The sequence below is a fragment of the Megalobrama amblycephala genome, linkage group LG8 (assembly GCF_018812025.1).
Source record: "Megalobrama amblycephala isolate DHTTF-2021 linkage group LG8, ASM1881202v1, whole genome shotgun sequence".
In the NCBI taxonomy this organism is placed as follows: domain Eukaryota; kingdom Metazoa; phylum Chordata; class Actinopteri; order Cypriniformes; family Xenocyprididae; genus Megalobrama; species Megalobrama amblycephala.
This window is the reverse complement of record NC_063051.1, coordinates 4,116,132-4,126,823: the sequence shown is the minus strand read 5'-3', so window position 1 is coordinate 4,126,823 and position 10,692 is coordinate 4,116,132.

The following is a 10,692-nucleotide window of genomic DNA, read 5'->3' as shown; positions in this document are numbered from 1 at the left end:
TTGGAGTTTTTAGTATTTCGGCAAAGCAGTCTTTTAATGCTGACTGTGTTAGCACAAATCCCATTTGTATTTTGCTGCTGTTTTGTCTCTATGGTTAGGAGAATGACATTTAAGATAAGTGAAAGACTCAAAATGCTGTTGTGCTATAAGTCAGTATGTTTTTTACGTTATAAAACACAGCATTTATCTTACATGATTAGCTATTGATATCTATATAGTATTATTTTGGAACATGTTCACATTTGCCTACAAGACACAGTTTTTTTTTTAACCCTGTGTCACAACACATCACTAACGCTCTGTCAGTTGTCTGTTATAACTCACAATGAAGCGTCATGGTAGAACTGACTGCAGAGCCAGATAATTCATTCTGAATGATATGTTGTCTCCTGAATGAGAGCCTTATTTGACGTGACAAGGCGAATCAACTCATTTCCCATTGTAAGTGCCATTTCATGTAATTGATTTTCAGAAAGACTGAAAATGTAGAATAGGACTATAGGGGCTTTCGCACTGAATAGTTCTAGGAATTTAGTTATAGGAGCTAGCCATTAGGATAGTTCCCAGAGAACTAATTTCTCCCCCGGGCCATGTTCTTGGTTGCAATTGCGCCGGGAATAGAAACTCTGCAGCGGACGACAGACGGCCCTAGAATTTAAAATTTAATTTACCTTGGGATATTTGAATAATAAGAGTTCTGTACATGGAAATGACATACAGTGAGTCTCTCCAACAGTGTAGCATTAGCCCCGTTAGCCACGTAGCATGATCAAACTCATTCAGAATCAAATGTAAACATCCATAAAAATAATTACCATACTTATGTGATCTGATATGCTGCATCACGAACACTTTGTAAAGATCCATTTTGAGAGTTATATTAGCTGTGTAACTTATTCTATTGTTTATGCACTGTATTATAGAGTTGCGAATCTTGTGAGCTTGGGGGCTGGGAGCTCGAGCATTTAAAGCATTTTTAATTACACCCCAAAATAGGCAGTTAAAACATGGTATAATAAAAAATCTATGGGGTATTTTGAGCTGAAACTTAACAGACACATTCTGGGGACACCTTAGACTTATATTACATCTTGTAAAATAGTGTTCTAGGGAACCTTTAAGCGTGGCATTTACGAAAGCTAAAAACTGATGGATGGAGGATGCCACGATCAGAGCTGTGTTTGCTGTGTGTCGTGGATTTCGTGATAACGGAGATGGAATGTAATTGCATAATTTACAAGACTGAAAGAGCAAAAAGTGGGGCTAAGAGACTAAATCTCCTATGACAACTTTCAGTATTACATATCATCGAGGCTGAGAAAAGAACACAACCCTGCAGACAACAGGTAAATGCCGTTATTGCTGTTTTTCATGTTTGTGAAGTAAATATGTTTACACGGCTTTTCAAAAATGCCAGGTGCCAGTGTGTGAAATGCGTTTGACCAATCAACAATCACTGATAGTTCCTATAGTATCCTATTTTTGTCAGTTTAATTCTAGACTAAATACACATCTCTTTAACCTGGCATACACATAACACACCATCAATTTATATTTTCAAATCCATTAAAGGATTATTAGGCTGCATAAATTAGGTCAGCCAGAACCGGGAACACTTCCTATAACACCAGATGTACTCGTTACATCAGAAGAAGAATGGCATCTACGCTAATATTAGTCTTTCTGTTTATCCTGAGGTTTACCATAGTCAACCGGATCCAGGCCGTATCCAGGTGAGACCAAGGACCTGCGTCTTGACACGACCACAACGCAGCCCTAAAGTATCAGCAGAGATTGAGTCAACTAGATCATTCATCGTGAAGGCCTCATCAATACGACAGCCAGTGGCACGGCTCCTCAACAACCGTCCATACCAGAGTGATGAATACGATCCTCAACTGGATGGAACTGAAATAAATACTTTGAATGTTGCGATCCTATCGGCTAGGTTATGATAGTAACCTGAATCGTAACAAAGCACTGTTCGCCAGAGGAGAACTGGCCCCCCGACTAAGCCTGGTTTCTCCATTTTAACACCTATTTGCCACTTGTTTGCCACCTGATGTCACCTGATGGAGTTTGGGTTCCTTGCCGCTTTCGCCTTTGGCTTGCTTAGTTGGGGACACTTGACATTTGACTTGACTGTGGCGACCAGGGCGGGCGAGAGCCGTGAGGGAACGGCGCGAGGCCGGTGGCGCAAGTGATAACGAGCATCACCTGGGAGGCGCACCGGCCTTGAGTCTCTCACGGAGGAGCTCCGGGAGCATAAAAGGAGGAGCGACAGGACGAGAGAGGGGAGAGAGGAAAAAGAGAAAAAAAAATTCTGGGTCCGGTTCCCAGACACACTGCCGCTCGGTCCTCAGCCAGCCGGGAGGCTCTTCCTCGCGGTGCCATGCGGTGGCACTGGACGCTCAGTGGACGGCCCGATCCTCGACCGCCTCCTGGCGGCCGGCGATGGCTCCTCCGGCTGAGGGCAGCTGGCAGCGAGTCCCCCGTCCCCTGCTCCTCCCCTTCATGGCGGATGGCAGCAGGCTCCGGCCCACGGCGAACGGCGGCGACTCCTCCGCTCCCTCCTGGACGGCAGCCACCCCACCTCGTCCCAGGAGCACCAGTCTCCGGGTCCGGGGTCTCCGTCCCACCTTTCACAAGGCTCCAGCACCACCGCCTTGGGCAGCCTCTCGCGGTCTTCACACTCCCGCGCTGCCCGAACTCCGCAGCACCGCGATCCCCCTCAGCAGCGAGGGCTCTCCGACAGCATGTCCCTCCTTCCTCCCGGGTTTCGGCACCAATGTAACACGGTTCGTAGATGTGGGAAGAAGGAGGCGGGAACCGGCGAACGTTCAAACAAAGTTTTAATACCAAAATAAACAAAGAACAAAACGAAAGGAATGCCGGCAGACCCTCGCGGACGTCTGCCGGCCACACAAACATAATAAAACATAACATAAAGTCCACGCATGGTCCTCTCTCGTCCTTCACGGTCGTCGCTCCTCCTTTTATGCTCCTGGAGCTCCTCCGTGAGAGACTCCAGGCCGGTGCGCCTCCCAGGTGATGCTCGTTATCACTTGCGTCACTGGCCTCGCGCCGTTCCCTCACGGCTCTCGCCCGCCCTGGTTGCCACATAGACGTTTGATAATCAACAGTGCTTTGATCTGCCTGCATTGACACTATTCTTTAAGAGCTGCTGTGCAGCCAAAATTATGTACCAGTTATCAATGTAAAGCTGCTTTGACACAATCTACATTGTAAAAAGTGCTATATAAATAAAGGTGACTTGACTTGACTTGACTATAATGCTGGTTTGGACCCTGCTCTGAAGTAGGAAATATTTTATTTCCCCCAAAAGGAGTTCCTACTAAAATCGTTCCTAGTTCCTGAGGTGCGAACACGGCAAAATCCGGGTACTTCAGCCAATAGTTCTAGGAACTATGAAAAGGTTCCTCCGATGCGAAAGCTCCTTATGTAGAAAATCTTGCTTTGATTGCCATACCCCTTTTCACAGCATGACTTAAAATTTACCTCCTATAGTGCAACAACACATTTTAACATGATAAACTCCGTCGGTACCTGTCTCTTCAATCCTGACATTTTTCTTTTTTCTTCACAGCCTCAAAATTTACCTGTTGTGGAATATTGCAACATCCAGGATCTACAAATAGACAGCTTCACAAGGTGATTTTAGCCTTCATTACAACAAATAAATGTTAGCACATCTATTCTGCCCTTTATGAATTTTCATTCACTTGCATCAGAGATAACAATTCAGTCATGTCATTTTTTTGGAGTAAAATTGTAAAAAGCATTTTCTTCATTTCACTCCGACTTGTTCCCTCTGTTAATATGTTTAGGCCCAATGATTTTCTGGTAATCATGGTCTGGAAGAAACAAGTTGATGAAACATGATCTGGTGACAGCAGAATATTTACTATGTGGAAAAAGGTTGAGATGTTCCCTGTGGATGTTGCATGCTAAGGAGAATTCATTTGCATTTATTCAAAATAGCTTGGTCAGTTAATTAGTCAGCCAGTTCCCAGTAGAGTAAGGTTTTCTAAATTGTCTTGATTTTAGCCAGGAGACCGAGACGTCTGTTTAACATACAAGAGTACGAGTGGTGTCCCACAATGCCTTTGAGAACTAGCACAGCAAACATTCAAGCAACTAGGCACATTTTTACATTTTCAGGAATAATGTTGTGTAAATGTTAAGACTAATGTATGCAGGAAATCCATTTAAATGTATTATTACATGCATTCTTCTGTATGTAAAACTTTTCTTCACATATATTTTGTTTGAGTGCATATAACATATGTACTGACAGTATAATACATAAAAACCCGATATTATTGAGCCATTTTTATTGTTAGTTGCTATTATTCAGCACTGACAAAAAGAGGATCTAAGCACACAGCACTACAACTCAGAATAGGATTTTGGTCTTTTTGGATAGAGAACAGAAACAGAGATGTTGTTCATACTGTTAATTTATTCATCAGGCATCTGTAACATGTTCTTTTTCAGTTGAGTTGTCCTTATTTCACATAGTAAAGTTGTTACTTTATTTCAGCAAACAATACCCTTTCAGTATAAGCTTGTCACCACAGTATCAAAAATGAGATGCTCCTTGAAGTGTTTTTGTGTAGAACAATGATCAGTCAGCTGTGGAGGGACAATATCCTTCTTTAGTGTTATGATTTGGTACATACATTTCAAGTTAATCAGTCTGTATCAAGAGCAAGCTTTGAATTACAGCAAATTTATAAGGACAAGGTATTATTAAAAACTAAACTAATGGCTGTTTAATGGCCTGAAATCATATAGTTCAGTGTTTGCCAACATTAATTATCTTACCAAGTACACCGTTGTTCAAAGCTTTGGGGTTAGTAAGTTTCATATTTTCTTTTGAAAGAAATGAATTAAGCAGTGATTCATTAAATTAATCAAAAGTGACAGTAAAGACATTTAAAATGTTACAAAATCTTTCTTTTTTAAATAGATGCTGTTCTTTTTAACTTTGTATTCATCAAATAATTCTAAAACAAAAGGATCTATCACAGTGTTCATACATTTTTTGAAAAACGTTGATAATAATAAGAAATGTTTGAGCACCAAGTCAGCATATTATCATGATCATGATCATTATCATTATCATGTGACACTGAATACTGGAGTAATGGCTGCTGAAAATATAGCTTTGCCATCAGGAATAAATTACTAAAATAGAAAACTGTTAAATTGTAGTAATATTTCACAGTGTTATGGTAAATTCAAAATAAATGCAGCCTTTGTGGTCAAAAGAGACTTTTCAAAAACATGAAATCACTATAAACGGTAGTGAATGTCTTCTAACTCATATTGTACTGCATATCTTTTAGAGTTATCATAAATATTGCTAAAATGTTCTTTATTTGAAATAATTACTGTGGGTAAAAACAGATTCACCAAATATATTGTACTCAAAGTAAATGAGAATGTGTTTTTATTTTAACTGGATTTAGTTTGATTAGCTGAGACATTTGATGAGATAAAAATAGGAAAGAGCAGTGTGTTGTTGTGGAGATGTGCGAGGGAGATGAGAAAAGAGCGCTGTTGAATATGCCTTATGTTCTGTTACATGTTGCCGTTCACACAAATGGACAACATATTATCTTGTTTTCTTAAGTTGAAAAGTTAATTCCATTTTTGTAATCATTGTAATCTTTTGATAGCCCTAATATTTATTTATTTTAAAGTGGTCATTTCTCTTTTATACTTGTTTTAGAAAAAGCAAAATCAAATCTCAGACTCCTTTTATGATGAAACGGCAGCTCATTGCTTTATTTAGTTCATTCCTCTGTGGGGAAAGTACTGAAACTTTTTTTTGGCTTCTCTTTAAGCTCTGATTTCTCCACTTAACATGCCAGTTTTCAAGGTTGTGTCCTCTGCGCCATCCAGGCACGTTCATCCACTTCATTTTATGGTGCATGTAACAATGACACCGTGCTCCCCGTGCCCTATGAGCACCCACAGGCGAGTGCTCCGTGGTGCAAAAACAGTGAAAGACGTATTTATGGCACGAGAGGGAGAGACATCCTTTCACATGGCAGTTCATTAAGATGATGCCTCCCACTAGGGGACCTCATAGTCATTGTGACTAATGTGTTTCCTGTAGCACACATAGGAAATACAAACCTGGGGTTCACGTTGCAGCAAAGCCTGAAACCTCCTAGTTTACTAATAAATGCTTTAGCCATCTCCCTTGACACTACATAGTGTGTGATCTCCAAGGTTTAGTCCTGGACTTAATTAGGCAGGTCTGGCCTGGTTAGAAGCAACTGGACAGGAAACTGTACTTCTCCTGCTGTTTTATCCAGTGCCTGTGAATAATTTTTGGTTCACGCAACCTTCCTCACCGGTGTCATCTCAGTTCTTGTGGGTGTGTTTTATGTGCTCGATGATTTATGGCTTTCATTATATTCACTTGATGCAAATTAGCATGGACTTGTCTTAGTTTATGACTTTGCATTCATTCATTTTGGCAGGAACATCATGGGTCATCTTTTCCCCACTTCTGTAATCGGAGAGGTTAATTGTCTCATTGTAAAGGATATTTTACTGTAGATTCTGGGAGTAAATTTCTCTGTCATCCTTACAAAACCCAAGAGTGCAAAACAAAGGGGTTTATTTGAATTTAACTGTTGTAATTCAGTGCAACCAAAGCATTTTTTCTCCATCAAACTCCAATATTCATCTGCATAAAGGGTCTGTTGCTCTCAGAGGTACTTTAGGGCTGTTGGTGCATGTTTTGGCATAGCTTTGGTGAGGACCGATGAATAAATGTTGCTCTGTCCAAATCGCAAGCTGTGGGACCGCTATTGCCTCGCTGCTCTCACAAACCCTTCTTCCCAGGTCTTCCAATTGATTATGCTGACCAAGACCTTGAGATGAACCACCAAGCTCTCCATTGAGCTGTCCCTGGTGTCATACTATTGTCTGCTTTTGCCTTCCTTCATCCATCAACTTAGGAAACCCCCATTACTGGGCAGATGTTCCATTCTCAACGGCGTTCCTTGAGAGCGTGAGTTTCGGAATGCAGATTTGAGGCATGGGGGTGGGAAGAAGAGGCTGCTTCTCCATCTTTCCCAGCCTCTTCTATAATGGGCCTACTCTGGGGTTGTGCAGCAGCCGTGAGTAGCTCTATTGAACCCTCACAGAGCGTAGGGCAAGAGCCTGGCGTCAGGGTCAAGGTGACAGCGTTTAGGTCGATGAATATGGATGACGTTGCTCCATCTGCTCTCGCTGCAGTGTGTAAACAAACACGGGCGTGTGAATGAGAGGCAGGCGACGTGCTCCCACAAACTGACTCTTGTGCAGTAAGTAATGGTAAAGAGACAGCTTTCCCAGACTTTGGTGGGTAAGTATGTGTGTGCATTGAAACATCCATGAAAGAAAGCTGAGTCTGCTTTGTTTCAGAGGTGCTGTGAAATGGTACTACATAATGTTTTCATGTAAGGCTCTTTGTAAAACTCAATGTAACAGGGCATCAGACTAAAATTACTAAATTGTGACAAAAAATAAACTATAAATTTTGATTCAACACCATTGTATCAGGTTTCTGGTTTAAATGTGATTGATTCATGTTAAATTGACTTGAAACGATTACTCTTTGACTTAACTTGATGTTTTCATATTGAAATAACATGTTTCAATCAAGTAAACCCAACCAGGACTCAATCAAACAGGATTTTCACTTCCCATCATGCTTTGCAAAGGGGCTGAACTAGGAGTGTAAATGTTGAAATAAAGTGTTATTTTAAACAGTTTTTAGGAAGATGAGAAAATGGAAAGACTTTTTAATGTTTACTGTTCTATTATGTTGGTATTTAAAAGTTTCTGTTAATTAATAGTTTTAGGGTTGTTATTGTGGTCAATTGTTGCACTTGTGCTTGGGTTGAGGTCGGACCTGCTAACAAACTTTCAAATTACTTTAATAAGAAAGTAATCACTGTGGTAGTTCTCTTGGTTGCATTTCCCAAAAGCACTGTAAGCCTATGTTGATTGTAAAACCATTGCCACCAATGGACTTATGATCAATTTAGGCTTTACAATGTTTTTGGTTAAGGCAATTTAGGATGAATCCAGTATCACATCTAGATTTCTAACACAGAACATCACAAAAGTTATGTAAATCACAAAATTAAACAAGAAGAATTAATTGTAAAAATCAATGTATATGAAAACAATTTATTTATTTATTGCTTTTTATTTATTTTACTTTAAATGAACACAATTGATTCTAGTTAATTTAGCATGGTTGATTCTATTGGATTTTACTTGTCTCAATCATGTGGAACCACTGTCCATGATTGAATTGAGTAAGTTGGACATAACTATTTTACATAGATTCTTCCTTAGTCAGTTGTTTTGTCAAGCTGTGCCCAACCATTGTAAATAAGTTGAATCAACCTTAATAAATTAAGTTGACCCAACGTAAGTACATTAAATTGGAATAACAGAATTGCATAATGCTGAAATAAAGCAACTTAATCATGTGGAAATCCTTTCCATGATTTTTTTATGTTCGTTCAAAGAGTTATTTTTTTGTGAACTCAGACCACCTCCTACAGGTAGTCTCGGGTTCGGTACCTTAGTGCGCTCCCTGGTATGCATGACAGCTTTCACATTACCAGTTTTTCATGCGGTTCGTTTTGAACTAAATGAAACTAAACTAAATGTTTGTTTTGCCCCTGGAACTAAACTGCCAGTATAAAAGCACCCTAAAATTCTTTCAACTAGTATTTTCTAACTTAAGAATAATGTTTAGTATATTTTGTATTCCTAAAAACCTTTCTTAAGAATATTCTAACCTTTTTTTTCTTAAGATTGTTCTGAAGACAAAACTTAAAAATTTGAATTCTTTAACCCTCTGGCCCTCTTCTGTCATTTTTGAGCAAAAAATTTTATATTTCGAATTGTTAAAAATCGTAGCTTCGTTGGAATGAGATGACACTTGGTGACTTTTGTCGCATTAGCAATATGAACACAAAAAATTCAAGGACATGATTCGGACATGTTAAGGGGTCGTAAAAAAAAATAGTCACACTTACCTTCTTTTCGGTCAAAAATGACCGACATAGGAAATGATTGGGAAATATGAAAAAATACAACAACTCAGATAATCTTTTGTTGATACAAACTACAAATCAGACACTGTGCAGAAACAAAGTGCACAGCACTGAAGGGGGGACACACTAAAATGTCAAGAGTGCAAAATAGACACAACACACACACATATATATGAACCAGCACGACTATAAGACAGAGCAAGTTTATGCAAATGTGTGAAATAAAATAAAAAATTCAGCCACAAAGCAGTAAAAAATGAACTGCAAGAAAGAGGTTACACTCTAAAATAAACAGAAACAGTACAAAACAGAAACACCCACTCAAACACACACTCACTTACAGACATTCACAGACAAACACACACACAACACACCATTATACACATACAAATGAACCAGTGTGGCTGTAACAATATGGTAAAATTGAGCCAAAACTCAAATAAGAGGATGAAATCAGATTAGACACAGATTTATTAAGCTGTTATAAAACACACCTGTTCATTTTTGTTATATTCTTTATTGAATTTTGATGTTGTGTGACAAAATGTCCTCCTCTGTGTTCAGGTTTGACTGTAGTAAAATTAATGCAAAAACCGACACTTCAAATCAACATTTCAAAAAAAAAAAAAAAAAAAAAAATCTAAACCTTGACAAAAAGTAGTCTTTGAGAGTGTCTAAGTATAAATCCATATCCAAAACTTAATAAAAATAAGTGTCCAAAAACCACTAGAGAATTTATAAGCCACTTTATATAGAGCTCTCTAGGAATCTACAACATGGCATTGCATAAGTTTTTCTTTTTTTCACCAAATGGCATTAATCTACCTTCAAAAAAATTTATTTTAAATGTCTTGTCTCTATTTTAACATGGAATACTGTTTTAATTGAAAAATAATTAAAAAATATGTTAGAAAAAAAATTGTATTATTTTCAATGGGGAAAAATAGTTAATACAAATTGTATAAATATTGCATAGTATCATAAAATACCCTCAAAATTTTATATAATAATCAAAAAATATTATTGAATATTATTGACTGTAAAGAAGGCAAGTGTGACACCTAAATGAAGAGGGCCAGGGGGTTAAAAGAATATTCTTAAAAATAAACTCTTAAAGTTAGGATAACCTCCAGCTTGTCTTAAATCCCCAAACGTAAGATGTTTAATGATAATCCTAAAATTCAACTGATTGTTAAGGAAATTTTGTTTGGGAATAAGACTGTTGAATATGTTAAAACCATAATCAACACAACATTGATTTTTTTTCTTTTTTTTCCATTTTTGAAACGGAAATAAACAGGGTTATATTTATGTGGCACAATCAAAATCTGTAGTGAGAGCTTCAAATTAGAGTCTATTATCTACCCACAAATAAACCTGACAAAGTGCCTGAGATTTATGCTTATTTTGTTTTACAGCTCTCTAGGGGGATTGCGCCCATCTGCAAATTTAATTTACTCATCTGATATGTCTACGGTTTTGTCCTCTTTCATGTGTTACACTGATAAGAGTCCCAGAGGAGTCTCACAGCGGACAGCAAATGTCACATTTGTATAAAGCCGGGTCATAATGGCCCTGCATGAAGATTGTG